Below are 18,044 nucleotides of genomic sequence, written 5' to 3' on the forward strand. Positions count from 1 at the left end.
AATACCATTTTTGGTGTGATTTAATTTTGCTTCTAAAATTTACAACTCCGGTTATACTTATGCAATTCTGTTTGTTTTCATGTCTAGATTAAGATAACAATAAGCACTATGTTTATAAATTGGTGTCGGATTTCTTTTGAATCATGTCAATTACTTATCATCCATGTTGGTGCCCTGAAATGCTTAACACATGTTCCTCTAAGTAAAGCCTGATTTCTCTTTGCAATACTATCTGGACTGAACTAAAGATTTACTAGTGTGAATCTAAAGACCATCTTTGGGGTATTGTGAGAGTATTAAATGGTGAGGACTAACCCTTATACCACATAATACTCCAATTTCCTACACTCACTTACCCAGATTCTGCATCTGTATTAAATTTTTGTCTCTATGTTCCATAATCTATGTACCCAGCCAGAGTCCATGTGTCTTGTCTATTGTCCATGCTGTCTGTGTCTCCTTTTCCCAGTATTTTTGTTTCCTTGACTCAATATCCATGGCTTCCTTTCCAGGTGTATGTGTGTACACAGCCCAAGAACTGCTTGTGTAGACCGCTTGCCTTCATTTACATATCCCTGGGATTGTGTCTCCCTGTGCAGGGACTGGAACACCCCTCAAATATTTATTTCAGTCGCATTATGATCAGCGAATGGTCAGATTCTGTCATCACTATGATGTCAGGTGTGTGGCAGCACCATGTAGCATGCCGCGAAGGCACAGGCTGGAGCAAATGATTGTCTGAAGTTGCACCCAGCAGTCCCTGTCCTGGTCGCAGTCAATAGACAGGCTGAGCTGCAGCAACACTGATTCAGTGGCATAGCCAGTGTGTCAAGGGCTTCAGTGTAAGAAAGCTACTGTTTGAACTGTGAAATACAACAATATTCAAGGTTCAGTGGGACCCGCAGGCCTCTGGGACCGGTGTCACTGCACCTGCTGCACCAACGGAAGCTAAGTCCTTGTGGTGATTAGTATTATGCAGTGTACTGAGCCATCATTATGTTGGTGGCAGCAATCGGAAAAGGGCCCTATTGTGTCAGAGTTAAACAGGATGCATGACTACTATGGACCAAAGATCTCTCACATCGTGCATCACCTTTTCTGATTGCAAGAATGCGCTCAGAAGCTCACTGGCCTTTAAAGAGGTGATACATTTTGGATACGCAGTGGTCTGGGACGCCCCTTTGGTGCTAACTAATTCAAAGCAGCGCTAGTAGTGGCTTTGCACTACATTCAAGTGAATATCCAGCAGAAGACAAGTTGTGCTATGGAAAATAAATTGGAAACAAAAAAAAAGACTTTGGCCCTCATTATGACCCTGGCGGTCGGCGATAATATGGCAGTAAGTACTGCCAACAGCCCAGCAGCTGTCACAGTTCCGCCTGCGGGATTTTGACCTCACCTACCGCCATAGTTTTCGTGGCTACCTTAATGCCATGAAAACCATGGCGGTAAGCACTATCAGTGGCAAGGAATTCCTTCCCTGTCACTGACAGGGGTCTTCCCCCTCCAGCTAGCCCCCCCACCCCACCTATCTCTCCACTGCCTCCCCACCCCCAACATTCACGCCCCCCTTCACAGACACACACACACGCATACACACACCCATTCCAACATCCATCCATGCATGCATACATCCATTCACACACACATCCGCACACACAAACCTACACCCAGACACGCATTCACATCACACAACATACACGCACTCAAACTTTTCAACACAATTTTGGCATTTTACTGGGACATACCCCATTTTTACTACTTTTTTTGCTTTTAGCCTCCTTCCAGTTAGAGACAGAAATGGCTGGATCCTGAAAATTGGACAACATTCTGAATGTGTGTAGATCCTACAAGACTTTCCTACAGAAAATAACAGCCGCAATAAAAAAAATATTGAAATTGAGTCTCCAAGTTTCACTCTGTAACTTTTTCCTGTGATGTAACATTTTCAAAAGTACCCTTGGTACCCAGAGCAAATAAAGGAGTTGCACCTTGCAATGGGTTTTCATTGTATACCGGGTATACAGTAATTCATTTGGTGAAATATAAAGAGTGAAAAATAGGTATTAAGGAAACCTTTGTATTTGGAAAATGGGCACAATATAAGGTGTTGAGAAGCAGTGGTTATTTGCACATCTCTGAATTCCAGGGTGCCCATACTAGCATGTGAATTACAAGGCATTTCTCACATAGGAACTTTTTTTCACACTGTCTTACATTTAGAAAAAGAAAATGTAGAGAAGGACAAAGGGCAGTAACACTTGTTCTGCTATTCTGTGTTCCCCCAAGGGCCCCGATAAAATTGGTACCTCACTTGTGTGGGTAGGCCGAATGCCCGTGACAGGAAACGCAACATGGACACATCACATTTTTACATTGAAATCTGACGTGTTTTTTGCAAAGTGCCTAGCTGTGGATTTTGGCCTCTATCTCAGCTGGCACCTAGCGAAACCTACCAAAAGTGTGCATTTTTGAAAACTAGACACCTATGGGAATCAAGGATGGGGTGACTTGTTGGGCTCTCACCTTGTTACCCAAAATCCTTTGCAAATCTCCAAATTTGGCCCAAAAAACAGTTTTTTCCTCATATTTCAGTGATATAAAGTTCTGGAATCTGAGTGGAACCACAAATATCCTTCCACTCTGCATTCCCCCAAGTCTCCCGATAAAAATGGTACCTCACTTGTGTGGGTAGTCCTAGTGCAGTGACAGCAAATGCCTCAAAACACAACATTGACACATCACATTTCCCCAAAGAAAACAGTCCTGTTTTTTGCAAAGTGCCTAGCTGTGGATTTTGGCCGCTAGCTCAACCGGCACCTAGGGAACCTACCAAACCTGTACATTTTTAAAAACTAGACACCTAGGGGAATCCAAGGTGGAATGACTTGTGGGGCTCTCACCAGGTTCTGTTACCCAGAATCCTTTTCAAACCTCAAAATTTGGCCAAAAAGTTAAGGAATCTGAGAGGAGCCCCCAATCATCTTCCAACCAGCATTCCCCCAAGTCTCCCAATAAAAATGGTACCTCACTTGTGTGGGTAGGCCTAGTGCCCACAAAACGAAATGCCCCAAAACACTATGTGGACACATCAAAATTATCAAACACAAAACTACCTGTTTTTGCGGGGCAGGGTGGGCACCTGTGTTTTTGGTCCTGGGCTCAGTAGCCATGTAGGGAAACCTACCAAACCAAACATTTCTGAAAACTAGACACCTGAGGGAGTCCAGGGAGGTGTGACTTGCGTGGTTCCCCCAGTGTTTTCTTACACAGAATCCTCAGCAAACCTAAAATGTAGCTAACAAATCACGTTTTTCCCACATTTCTGTGTGGGGGGTTCACTGCACCAGCGCACATTTGCTACCAGCCAATGTTCCCCTCAGTCTCCCGGTAAAAATTACACCTCATTTGTGTAGGTGGGCCAAGTGCCTGTGACAGGGAAGAGCCAAAAATATGTCGAAAATGATGGGGAACCAAAGCGGGTCCAAAAGGGCAGTTTGGCAAAAAATGTTTATAGGCTCACAAGTGGGGTAGAATTTTTATCAGTATAGATGTGACAATGCTGGGTGTAGGAATTTAGTGGATTCCTGCAGATTCCACAATGTTCCATCACAAAAATGTGGGGAAAATGTGTGATTTCCAGCAAAGTTGGAAGTTTGCAGGGCATTGTGGGCAAGAAAATGGTGAGGGGTACATGTGAAGCACATCACCCTGGACTCACCCAGATGTTAAGTTTTCAGATGTGTCTAGGTCTCGTAGATTTATCTACATGGCAGCGTCCCAAAGTCTAAAAAGTGCAGCCCTCACCATTCCAAGTGGGACTATTTTGAGAGCTAGACAAGCTCTCATGGCCCAAACGTAAAACCAAAACGTAAAATAATCAAATGTCCTCTTGCTTGCCGTGGGATAAGATGTTTTAGTGTGTGGGTGGAGAGCTGAAAGACTGTTACCCCCTTCAGTTGCGGTGGGGGCATAACCATGCCCATATTGGTTGGTAGCCATCACTCCCCTATTTTTTTTTTATTCCCTGGCATCTAATAGGCTTTCTGCCCCCCTTTGGGGGGTGGATCGGGGGTAATTGCCCCATCTGCCCACTGGTGGACAGAATAGCTTTGTCCCCATTAATTTGGGGTGGGGATATGGCCATACCCCCATCCTCTTTTAAAAAAAAAAAATCTTCCCTGGTGTCTGGTGGGCAGACCTGCCTTACAAAAATAGGCCGATCTGCCCCCAAGCGGGGCAGAAATAGCCTAAAATAAATTTTACCCCCCCAGGGGAGCGACCCTTGCCTAAGGGGTCGCTCCCCTTGCGTGAAATTGGCACAAAAAAATAATCCCTGGTGTCTAGTGATTTCTGCCCCCCTTGGGGGCAGATTGGCCTAAGAAAAATAGGCTGATCTGCCCCCAAGCTGGGCAGAAATGGCCTAAAATAAATTAGGTCCCCGGGGGAGTGACCCTTGCCTAAGGGGTCACTCCCCATGGGTTAAAAAAAAAATCTGGGTGCCTAGTGGCTTCTGCAGCCTAATTAATGTAGGCCGATCTGCCCCCGGGGGGGCAGATAAGGCCTAATAAAGAAACTGCCCCCTGGGGCGTGGCCCTTGCCAAAGGGGTGGCCCCCCTTATGGCAATTTCCTAAAAAAAAATCCCTAGTGTCTAGTGGCTTTTTCCCCCCTGCGGGCAGATCGGCCTAATTAATATAGGCCTGTCTGCCCAAAGGTGGGCAGAAAAGGCCTAATAAAATAATTGTCCCCCGTGGAGCGACCCTTGCCTAAGGGGTCACTCCCCTTATAAGTGTAAACAAAAAAAAAATCCTCTGTGTCTAGTGGGTTCTGCTCACCCTGGTGGCAGATTGTCCTAATTAATTTAGGCTGATCTGTCCGGGGGGTGGGGGGGAGTGTAGAAAAGACCTAATTACAAAATTGCCCCCTGGGTCGCTCCCTTTATAATAGTAAGCAAAACAAAAAAAACTCCCTGGTGTCTAGTGGCATTCCTGCAGCCCGATCGCTATGCAATCGTGCAGCAGGAATGCTCAGAGAGACATGAAAAGTGAAGGAAAAGCCTTTCCTTCCCTTTTAATGCCGCAGCGAGCTCCCCTGCCCCGTACCTAATCTGTTTCTTCTCGGATCGCGGTGGAAGCATGATTCCAGTGCAATGGGAGGCGGCCTCTAATGAGATTAGCGCGCGATCGTGTGCTGACATCATCAGACGTCACTGGGGGGCTGGGATGGAAGGGGAAGCAATTCCTCTTCCATCCCTGCCCATGGGAGGGGGTGCAAGACCCTCGGGGGAGCGATAGCGCTTCCCCCATGGGCCCATTGCTGGATGAGGTGGTTACGTCCCTGGCGCCTGAGCGCCACCGCAGAGGACGTAACCACCTCATCCACAGCACCCGAGAGGTTAAACTACTCTCCTTCAGGGCCCTCACATACACTGCACGCGCAAGAAAATCACGTTTTCTATGTAAGTGAAGGAACAGCAGTGTATCTGCGAGAGTGTGCAAAGTAGAGTGAGTTGGAGCATGTCTAAGTAGAAGGTGAGTAGTGAGGCTTTATGAATGCAGTGAAAGCGGTGTGCCTGCATGAGCACCGAGTTGGAAGTGTGCCTGTGTCAGGGTAGGGTATGGAGATCAGTGTGCCCGTATGAGTGTCTGTGTGAAAGTAGGGTGAGTGGTGTACCTGTATGAGCCAAGTTTGAGTGGTGTGCCTCTATGAGAGCAGGGTGGCCAGAGTCCTGTGTGAGTGCAAGGGGAAGCAGAATGAGTGGTGTGACCATGTTATTGCAGAGAGGGTAGAGTGCCAGTCTGAGAGCATGGTGAGCGCTATGCCTCAGGGACATTTTAAGGCATGGACAACGTGGGTAATTGCTCATGTCGACCACACTCCAAGGGGCCCCCTTGTATCATGAGTGGCACAATTGACATTCTTGTCCTAATAACAATGGCTTAACTCCAGCTTCTTTTTCTAATTTGACAGCTGAGCATGCTTAACAGGAACTTGGCATGTATTCATTGCCTACCCAGCCTTAACTCTAGCACTCTCAGGCAGTTGGCTGTGATTGCATTGAAAAAATAAGCTTTTTTGTCATTTCTCTCTCCTCATTACACCTCAATGTCTACCTTACCACTCTCTCTTAAACCTTCCCTATCATGCATGGGGGATTTAAGGGCGTAGGGGAGGTCGGGTAGTTTTTGGAATTTACCGTTCAGGGCCAGTGAGGGGGGTTCAGTGTAGATTCAGGGACAGGGGTAGGGGTAGTTTTGTGAATCTGGGCCTCAGGGCGGTGGGGCGGGGGTGTGGGGGGTGGGGTAGTTTTACAGGCAGGGACGGGGTGGATGGCTGGTGTGTTTTAGGGATGATCCCATGAGTGGGGCAGGAAGATTTTAAGGGTAGGAGGGCCGGGGGGGTGGGTAGTTTTGTGTATTTAGGCCTTGGTGTAGTTTTAAGAGCAGGGAAGGTCGGGTAGTTTTGTAGGTTTAGGGCTCAGGGGGTGAACAGGGTAGTTTTAAGTACAGGGACGTGTTAGGGTGCAAGGCGGGGGGGAATTTACCACACATACTTCTTTACCACATATGCTTTTACAACAAGATTTGTTGTAAATGCATGCCTGGTAAAGCCATGCATGTTAAAGACAAGGTTGTGGTTCTGACCACTTTGTTCAGGCATGCGTTGTTTTTGCATGCGTGGTTGTGTCATACAACCGTTCATTTTTGTTCACCTCACTAAATATCCTACTCTTTTCTGACTACTTGTTTCTCTACCTCTACCTCTTTTTCTCTATCATCAATCTCTGTCTTTCATTCTCTCTCGCATACACACTCTCACTCTCTAGACCTCTCCATTTCAACTCACTACCTCCAACTCAACTATCCGTCTCAACAACTCCCTTTATAGATCTCTCTACTTCTTCTGTTTCACCATCTAAATACCCTCTGAACCTCACCTCTCTCTCTATTTCATGTATGGTCCATCATCTTCATGTTTTCGCTCTATGCCACATTTCTTTGTCTACCCTTCATCCCTCTCTCTACCTCTTTCTCTTCTGCACTACTCTCTTTTCCTGACCTATTTTTCTATACCTCCTCATTTTGCTCTCTCTCTGCCTGTATCTCTTTATTTGTCCTCAAGTCTCTCTGACTGACTGCCTCTACGTCTCGCTGTCTTTACCTCTCTCTAATTCACCTCTTTTTATAAATTCTCGCTCTCTCCACATGATCCCTTGAAGTAAAATACTCCTCTGCCTTTCACTATTTTTTTACTGTTGTCTCTCTTTCTACCTCACTCTAAAACCTTACATATTTTTCTACCCAGCTTTCTCTACCTTGTGCTTCCTCTTTCATCTTCTCTTTATCTTGCCTTCTGGTTAAATCACTTTTTTCCATTTACTTTACTTTTCTCCTTACCTCACTTATCTTTCCGTATCATCTACATCTTGACTGCCTTCTCACTCTACTTCGTGTCTCTTCCAATCCTCCTCTCTTTGTATCTCTATCTTTCTTAGGTATCTTGCTCTGAACCATTTTTCTTGGTCAGTACAGTCACAGGTAACTGTCTAGCCAGAGACGTCCCCGTGTATAAAGAGGGCAAGAGGGGCAATGCAGGGGACACGATATTAGGAAACAATTATCAAACGTTAATGAATGGAATTGTGAAAATCCACAGAACAGTCCTTTGTTTTTCATTGTTGGAAGAAAAACACCACTAGTTATGGTGGTTACAAATATCCAGCAAATAAAGCAAAAATGATTAGTGCTATGTGCAAATGTCTTAATTTAATATAATACACGAGTCCATTACCATCTACCAAGTCACCTTAGCATATTCTTCCAACAGTGGTAGTAACAAATTTGTTAGGCATTTAATTCCACATATGGGGCCTCATTCTGACCCTGGCCGGCGGCAATAGCCGCCGGCCTGACGGGGCCCGCCAGAATACCGCTGCACAGTCAAAAGACCGCCGCGGTTATTCTGGGTTTCCCGCAGGGCTGGCGGGCGACCGCCAGAAGGCCGCCCGCCAGCCCAGCGGGAAACACCCTTCCATGAGGATGCCGGCTCCGAATGGAGCCGGCGGAGTGGAAGGGGTGCGACGGGTGCAGTTGCACCCGTCGCAATTTTCAGTGTCTGCATGGCAGACACTGAAAATCTTTGTGGGGCCTTTTACGGGGGCCCCTGCAGTGCCCATGCCATTGGCATGGGCACTGCAGGGGCCCCCAGGGGCCCCACGACACCCCATACCGCCATTCTCTTCCCGGCGGCCAAAACCGCCAGGAACAGGATGGCGGTCGGAATCCCCATGGCGGCGCAGCAAGCTGCGCCGCCATGGAGGATTCCCCAGGGCAGCGGGAAACCGGCGGTACACCGCCGGGTTTTCTGTTTCTGACCGCGGCTGTACCACCGCGGTCAGAATGCCCATGGGAGCACCGCCAGCCTGTTGGCGGTGCTCCCGCGGTCGTTGGCCCTGGCGGTTTTTACCGCCAGGGTCAGAATGACCCCCATAATGTTGTTGCAAGAAAAAATCTAAATCCAAGCTCAAAAAGAATCAGCTTTATCAATGCCTGTTCAAGCTTTCTTTTGCTGCAGTTTGGCAACTGGACTACAGGCAGCTTGAGCCTTCTGTTGTGCTTTCATGCCGCTGTTTCTGAAGGCTTAATATATCATTCAATATTGTTTGGCATCCTGAGGGCTTGAATGTGCAGAATATGGGTAATAAATTCAAAGTTGTTCCAAAGGAGGAGCCCCAAAATATATCTTGCCCGGGGCCCCACAAATCCTCAGTCTTTTGATTCCTGAGGGAGTGGTGTGTCATTTGAGTGCTGGGAGACTGCACTGCCTTGTGAGTGCAGGATGAGTTGTGTGTTTGTATAGGTACAGATTGAGCACTGTCTGTAACTGGATGAGTGCAGCGTAAGCAGTGTGCCTGTGTGAGCGGAGAGTGAGCGGAGTGTCCGTGTGACTGCAAGGGACAGCACATTAAAGCCAGGACGACATTTAAATTGCTTGTGTGTTTTTTAGCCCCCAAACGCCTTCGCACTGCAGGGTGGAACATAACCGACTAACAGTGGCAGTCTGTAATTCTCCGTGGCCGGAAGGCCTGGCCAGACTGCATACGGCAGTGCAGAGATTGGCAGCTTGGGCTCGTAGTGACCAGCAGGGTCCGAGTGACTGCAAGTATATCACTCAATTCCTGCCAGCTCTGCTATCCTACTGTCTGCCTGTCCAGCCTTACAGCCAGCATGACAAAAAGTCACTCGCTAGGCCAATCCAGGGACCGCACGACGGCTCGGGGACTGTAACACCAGAAAGTGGCCCCATTGCCAGTTTCTAAGCGTCCACACTGTGCAGAGCCTACATGAGCTAATATAGGATTTTATCACTTCAAAATAATCCTGCATAACCACTATTAGTGGGGGTGCCTTTACTTCTATCCTTAGCTCTGCTACTCTCACTGGCACTGATACCTCTAATACTACGGGCCTGATTCACAAACGTAAACACACACTTTTGTGTAAGTTTACTATTTTTTGCAATTCACAATGCAATTTTACAAGTAGTCTCTTTATGACTGTTTATCTTTTTATGCGCGAAGACCACCACCCGTTCGTAAAGATATTAATCCTAAAATTGCTTTCTGAATTGCTAAAAAATTGTAAACTTACACAAAAGTGTAAGTTTACCTTTGTGAATCAGGCCCCACAACCACAACTAAATTTACTGGTACTAGCTTGCCATTAATAATCCCACTGCTACTACCATTCAAATGGCATCTACTGCTACCAGTGTCAGGACTACTTCACATGGTTCACTCCTAATACTGCCATTATTGTTTCTGTTATTACAGCTGTTATTGTTACTGCTAAGGGTACAATTAGGACAGGCCCTACTTCTAGAATTAGTGTGAAGTACCACTTCTGGGACTAGCACTACTAGTATATTTACTGTTAAACGAAGCCCAGGGACTATTATTACTATAATTAGTACTTCTTGTGCTGCAACAACTACAGATGTTACTAATAGGACGACTGGCTCCACTCCTATTTGCCCCATTACTAATTGTAGTAGTGTGACTAGAATTACACCTAGTGAAACATCTAATTCTGACTTTATTAATAATGCCACTTGTGGCTCCCTGAGTGGACAGGTTCCTGTAGAATTTTATCAGGAGCTTTTGGCTGCCCTCCCCCAGGGCCTCCTCAAGGTTTTTCTAGAAGCCAAAGAGTGGGGGGTTCTGCTGCCTACTACCAGGGAGGGGAACATTCGTGTGCTGCCCAAGCCAGATGTGGCCAGGGCAGGACCGGTGGCCGCTTATCATGATTAACTTTAATGTTCTATGCAAACTCTTGACTAACCGACTGAACCAGGTAATGACTGGCATGAGGATCAATGTGGGTTTATCCCGGACCGTAGCACAGGGATGAACCTTAGGCATTAGACAAATTTGCTGCACTAGGTGGAGAGAAGCTGCAACAAGATGGCCTAGTTCTCCATAGATCTGAAAAGGCCTTCAACATTGTTGACTCTGGGTATCTGCTTGAGGTCCTATGGATCAATGGGTTTGATCTTCAGTTCTTGGGATGAATCTGACTGCTCTACTCGGAGGCCAGCATTAGGGTGTGGGTGGGACAGAGCTTATCTGAATTTAGGTAATTTGCTCTTGCAATGGAGCCCCTCGCAGTGTGGGCACAACTGGAACTGCTTGACGGGGGCATTGTGCTGGGGGAGACAAAACACATAACTATATGTGGACAATGTCCTGTTTTACATCAGAGCTCCCGGGAATCCCTAGTTATCCTGTTGCAACTACACAGTGAGTTTGGGGCTGTGTCCAGGGTGCAGATCAATTGTAGGAAATCATTACTGTTGCCCCTGGCGGCGTTGATGAGGACTCTCATGGAGCACTTGCCTGACATCAGACTGCAGTGGGGGCTGGACCACTTCCGCTACCTAGGAGTTAAAGTTGCGCAATCCAGGGAGGTGCAACTGCGCCTCAATATGAGCAGAGTGCTTGACTTTTAGAGCGTTTGTTGTTTACCTTCTGGAATACATTGTCACTGTCTCTTATGGGCAGAATGATGAGCTCCAAAATGGTGCTTCTATCGAGCTGTCTGTGCACCATTCAGAGCTCCCTGTGTTTGCTGCCCTCAAGAGTGTTCAGGCAGCTGGACTCCATTCTCACCTCACTTATTTGGGCTGGAAAGTGCAGCAGGGTGATCCTCGTCACCTTGATGCAGAGTTACGAGGAAGGCGGTCTGGAGTTGCCATGGCTGGGATTCTATTACTACACTTTTCTCATGCACCATGCTGCCTGATGGCTGGAGGATAGTTATAATTGGGAGAAGCATTTGCTGACGGTCATGGTTGATGGTGCCGAGCTCCCTGCACTGCTGATGGAGGGCTCCAGCATGTCAAATGCTTTGGCATTCGTGATCAGACAGACCAGTCACATATGGCAGAAGCATGTGAAGGTTGTTCTTCAGAGGACTTCTTTCCACCAGGAACTACTAGAGTGGATTCTCGTGCTGATCCGACGTATGGAGAAAAATGTCCTTTCAGGCATGGACATACAGGCTGAATTTTCACGTGGACTGGGACATTTCCTGCACTATGCTGGCCTAGCCAAACTGGCCTGGCAGACCTGGACTATGTTACCTGTAGTACCAGTGACAGCTGGCACTTTGGAGGCCTTGCTCTCCTGTGGGTTGGGCAACACTTGGTGTCCCTGCTATGTAGAGCAATAGAGATGGACATTGTGAGTCACCCTTTGCGTACCGGGGCAACCTAGGAGACTGATCCGGGTGTTCCCTTGGGGGAGACTGATTAGACTCACATCTGCGCCCTTACCAAGACTGTATCTAGCAACTGCTGATTCAAGTAGATCCACTGTAAATTCCTCCACTGCATCTATGTGACACCCCTGGCTCTTTATCTGATGTCTCGGACTCGGTTGGACACGTGTCCGCATTGTGGGCTTCCAGGGTCCAACTTTCTATATATATCCTGCATATGGCCTGGAGGTGCCCACGGGTTGCAGACTTCAGGGGTCAGGAAGTGGACAAACTCACAGAATTATTATCTATAAAGTAGATTCTAGTGGAGGAGCGCCACATGCAGCATAGCAGAAGGGATGCTAATTTGGGGGTTGACTTTGTCGAATGGAGGGCCCTAAAAGAACGATTTGCAGCCCCAGTTGATGCATCCTCAAGCGGGGAAAACACTGAAATCGGAAGTCAGATTGCCTTTGACCCCCAGGGCAGTTGGCAGTTATTGTGGTCTGCCCAGGGTATTCCGCTGAACTGACACTGGATGATCGACCCCGTGGGATTGTAACTGTTGTTTTCAGTATGGGATTGTTCCCTTGGCTGCACACTGTATATTGTGAATATTATTTTGAAAGTTGCACTGTTGATTAAACTGAAACTGATTAATAAAGGTTTTAAAAAAATATTTCCACTGGTGCAACTACTAATTTAGTACTATTACTAATAATTCAACCAAAAAACCTACACCTATCTTTTCAATAGGAGACGCTCTGAGCTGAGCCATCAATGTTAATGTTATGCTTTCCATTTTTATAACCTTTTCAAAAGTCTTTGAAAATGTAAGGCTAGGAATAGTTAACTCTATGTGGGTGTTACTTTCACACAGTTTCAGGCCATTGACTACAATAAAAACATGCAAACATGTATGCAATACTCGGAAGTATTTTAATTTAAGGAGGAAGGTATCCTGGTTATCATGTTACTTATTTCTATTAGATGTATTTAAATAATGTATTTTAATTCTCTTTAGTTTATGCTTAATTAATAATTTTAATGTACATTAATATAAACTAACTTTTAATTAGGGAAACTGTTATTTAATTTAATTTAGTTTAATTTATTAGTATGCATTAGGGTATAATGTTTTTTTATTTACTATCATTTGAATTAAGGGTTAGACTTGGCACTAGCGTTTATAATTTATAAAAATATTGCATAAGTTGCAAGATAAGTTCAGAGGTGACACCCCAAAGATGGCATTGACGTTTCGATTATGTGGAATAAAGCTGCGGTTCTCATCAAGGCTACGCTGTCGGTGTTTCAACCTCAGGTTAAGGACAACATCATATGCACCAAGCTTGTTATTGTCCTGTGGAGAGCTTACATGTTTTGATCTTGATGAAGCAGAAAATGAAGGTTTTGATTTATTAACGCATAAACGTAGTGTGAAATAATCATGTGTGACTTTAACCGAACTAATAAAGATTGTACGGGGACAAAATGTGCCCTTAGAGTAGTTCGCCAACATTTATAAGCGCGCTTTATATAACGTGGTGTATTAGAATTGCACTAATCCGACATAATCATAAACGTGTGCTACGATTTGCTTGTTTGAAATGCTTTAGCTTAGCATTACTTTAATGGAGGCTTTGGCCTAGTTGCCTGGTCTCACGGTTTAGATGCTCGTATTTTTCCAATGTGCTATTAAACGTGTATTTTTGCTTGAAGCTGTACTTTTCCACTGAGACCGTTCACATGCTTATCTTAAAGTTTCGTGCCAGCCTGGCATATTTTCTCTTTACTCCAAGGTCGATTTGCAGGTGCGGACAATGGAGGCTCTGAAAGTGAACTAATTGGTATACAATGTTGCAACGTGCGTACCCATCTCCAAGGATAATGTATGCTTAAGTAAAAGCTTGAGAACTGTCGTTTTTGATTGGACAATTTGAAGCTAACCTATGAACCCTCCAATGGAAGACCCTACTGGATTCGAACTGTTGTCTATAAAAACCAGGTGCACGAGAAGAAATTAAGCCATTACCAGCTATTGCCCGACATTGCGTCATTTCGTAGCTATTATGGCCCATCTTGCTGCGACGCCATTTTGAGAGATACTTTGATGCTTTCTCTAATCGAGAGAAAGAGACTTTAAATGATTCTTGCCCTAGAGACTTTAACTTTGAAATGCTCTTTGCATGAAGTAGTAGTTTTATTGCCGCCGTGAGGCAATTGCCCCGTCCACCCCTGCCCCTTTTGCCCCGTCCCATGCTGATCGAGAAACGGTACCTGTGAGACGAAGACTTCCTTGTATGCTGATCGTAATTGGTAAATATGAAAGGAAAATTGTAAAATTGCATTGTGTTTCTTTTAGGTAACCAACTGCTGATTTTGATAAGAGCCCTAGCTAGGAGTTTTCTAAATTTATGTTGCTAAATTGTTTTTTGCATGAAGTCCCACATGCCAATGCTAATTTGAGGTTAGACGAGGATTCCATATGTCGCACGATGCAATTTGAGATCTTGTTATGCTGACTAAATGTACGCAATTAGCTCATTACAGATTATCGTATTAGTGATTTGCATTGCCATTATCGAATGCCTTGTGATTCAAATGCTACATAGATTACACTTGTTTCGCCGTTATGGACAGCTATTAATGTTCATTTATGTTTATCATTTGGTGTTGAGACACATATATATTGTGCTAGCTTTGTTAATATAGGGAAATAAATTCACTAACTTTGCAATAAACTGGTGTGGTTATTCCTGACTGAAAGGTCAGGGTTCGCCGAAATGTATTCTGGATTAATTGTTAAGTGTTATGTTGATCAAGGTATTGCTTATGTTCGTTATTGATTATTGATTTGATGCGACTGATCGATATAAGAGTACGGAGAGTTCCCACTTAGTCAAAAGATTCATCGGCCTAAAGAGCGTCCGAACACAGGTAAATTATTACTACGTTTCGCTCTATCAGTAGATGGTAGCAGAGGACGGTTACGTCTTTTGGGACCCTGTACTCTTAAAGTACATGGTGTTGAATTAACGGTTACGCATTTTGAGACCCCACTCGAGAAGTTGAATTAGATTTTTCTTGGATAAAATAGATTGACAGAATGATGATGGGCTAGGTCCACCGCGACTTTCCCGGGATCTCGGAGCTTGCGAATGGAGAGAATGGAGGTGTGGATTCGGCGTTGGCGGTACTAGTGATGGTATGAGTGAAGTTAGGGTTTTGCGCTTGCACCGCTTATTGCCGCAGGGTGTATGAAAAGGTTGCGAGGAATCTTTTTTTTTTTTTAGAGGATAGCGGAGGTGCGACTCCGAGTGTAGAAGTAGTGAAGTCGTCGAACTTCATAGAAATAGCGGAGGTGCGACTCCGAGTGTGAGAGTAGGGAAGTCGTCGAACTTCATGTGCATGTGGCGCTTTGTGCATAAAAAGGTCCACGTGGTTGTTGTTGTTGAGACCGGCCCTGCGAGGTCAAGAGACTCCGGAGTATGTTGATCCATGTTGTGGTCTGGGCGGTTTAGTAGGTTGATCGGGCGTGGTCAACAAGTCGGTACGGGTGTTAGGGAGTGAAAGGAACTTCGACTTCGGGCTTTGACAAGATTCTAAGTGCACTAGAATAGATCATTGACAAGTTGAGAGTAGGTCTGCGGGTCAGATTTGCTTGCGAACGTGGGGACCGAGAAAGACGGAATAGCGGCCGAGGCTAGTGAAAGGTCCCTAAGGTCCTGAAGCGACTGTGTTACCCTTCCTGTAGTAAACCGACAGATCTGTTTTATTTTTTGGTAGCTCGCAATAAATGCAAGAAGTTGTTACGAAAAGAGGTGAGTGAAGGAAGACTAGCCGCAAGGCTTTGTTAGCCGCAGTGTGTGTGAGTGTGACGTCACTAGGAGCCGCGCTGGGATAGGTTGGTTGGAGAGAAGGGTCGCGCACGGATTGGACGCAGTCCGTGGGGCTCGATTGGAAGGGGAAAGGCAAGCGAAGAGTATTCCGGGAATCAAAGTCACCTATTGATTACAAACTTTGTGAAATAAAAGACGAGAAAATGAAATTCCTTAAAGCATTTAGGAGTGCGATGAAGGGGGAGTCTTACATTAAAGCGAGCGTAGGAGAGGAGACGCCGCCCGAAGGTACACCAGCTTACATTGTAATGGAAGAGAAGGGGGTAGCTCCGTGTCTTTGGCTAAAGCAATGGCACAAACTGACAGAGAAACATGGGAGCGTAGCGTTCCCGATACATGGGACATTCAATATAAGGATCCTAGAGAATTTGAGATTCACGATGTACGACATGAAGGTACCTCCAAGGCCAGCACAGTTTGAGGCTCTAGCGATTTGGGAACTAATGGCCAGACAGCAACAGCAGAAGAAGTTTGAGACCAGGATGAGAAAGGTAGAAAAGACACTAGCGGATGCTAGGTGGGATAATGCACAGAAGGTGTGGAGGTCAGATGTACTGCAGGGAATAAAACTGTTTCCCGCAATTACTAAGGAAGAAGAAGAGACAGGCAAGAAAGCTACCTGTAAGAAAGACAGGAAGTGTTCCAAGGATAGAGAGGACGAGGAAAAGTTGAGAAGAGGAGTTAGAGGATGAGGAGTTAATAATGCAATTGCTGAACGACCGTCCACCACCTTATGCGGAGAATGGACAAGGTCCAAGTACCAGTTCTGCCCCTCCGGCATCGGTACGGAACAGTGAAACCCAGAGTTCAGGAGCATCATCGGGATCTAAGGACCCGAGTTTATTGTTCACTCCGCAGATACCGCAGGTTAGGAGAAAATATCCAGATGTGCCCATGTTGAAACCAGCAGAAAATTATCAGCCGCAGATGCCAGGGTACTACAGCAGTGACAATAGTGGAGGAATGGTTCTAGAACAAACCGTAAGGGGAGTACAGAATGGTCACAATCCAACAATGACACAAGCTGAATCAACTCAGTTTTTGATGCCTCAGAAGCAGATGCAGGGGGGAAACGCACATGCTCAAATGACGGGGAGTCAGATGGGCATGCCGGCAATGATGACCCATGGTGTGGGAATGAACATGCCTCAGAACATGGGAAATGGACAGAACCCAGATGCGATATCCCTACCCATTACTGTAGGTCCACCGGTACCTTTGTATAGTCAGCCTAACTTAGGTATGAGCAGTCAGGGATCAATGCTGCAGAATGGGACAGAGAGGAGGTGCATAGAAAACACTCCAGGGATAACTCCTATAGCGGCTCAGCCAAATGGATCTGGGTCCTTGATGGAGTTTAGTCCCATATGTGCTCAGTCAACACTGGTGAGGTCGAGCCCCCCACTGATAATACCTCTAACATCGAATACTGAAAAGTTGCCGCAACCATCAATGGCAGTCGATGTGAATGCTACACTGATGGGGGTAAATGCGCAACAGCTGACACAGTGGTTCAACAGTTTGAATTCCACACAAAGTTCAGACAGTGAGAAAGGGGAAGATTATCTGAATAGGATGAGGCTGAACATGGAAGCACAAGAATTGGTGGAAGGGACTATGGGTGTGAATAGGTTGGAGTCCTACTCGGAAGAGGAGCTGAGATACCTATGTCCAAAGATTACGAAAGAAGTGAACAAGGTACATAAAAGCTTGCAGGAAGTAGCGGACAGAAACGGGATTGACATAGACAAGATGAAACACTTGAGCAGAAGCTATAGGTTGGATTTTGGGGCCACAGATTTTGAACACATGAGGTCAGCAGGCATGAAGGCGCACCTTAGAGAATTGCTGCAGAGTGCACAAGTGTGGAGGTGCTTAGACAAGTGGGAAAGCAGATGGGTAAAGAGGAAGGAAAAGAGGAGGGACAGTGCTACAGAGCATAATGAGAAAAGACCACAGAGTAGCGAAACAGTAACCATGTTACCAATGAGGGAGACAGCAGGGGGAAAATTAATACATGTACCATGGCACAGAAGCGATATTCAGTCTTTTACGGACGATTTTCCCAAACTGAGAGAGAAGCCGATTGAATGGTATCAACAGACTGATAGGTTTGTGAAGCTTGCAAAATGTCTCTGGGAAGACCTGAATACTCTCTTTGAGATTGTGGTTCCAGCAGATTTGTGGGAGGATTGCAAAAGAGCTGTAGGTTGGCCGACAAGTGAACCAGAAAGAGACAGGGAGACGGGTGCACCATCACCTATGGTGATGAGCTTGTACTACAAAGTGATTGAGCATTTGAAGACGAAAGTGGCCGCGAAAAATGTGGATTGGCAGAAGATTGATCGAACTGCCCAAGAGGCTAAAGAATCGATTCATAGTTAC

The sequence above is a fragment of the Pleurodeles waltl genome, chromosome 1_2, assembly GCF_031143425.1.
Source record: "Pleurodeles waltl isolate 20211129_DDA chromosome 1_2, aPleWal1.hap1.20221129, whole genome shotgun sequence".
Lineage (NCBI taxonomy): Eukaryota > Metazoa > Chordata > Amphibia > Caudata > Salamandridae > Pleurodeles > Pleurodeles waltl.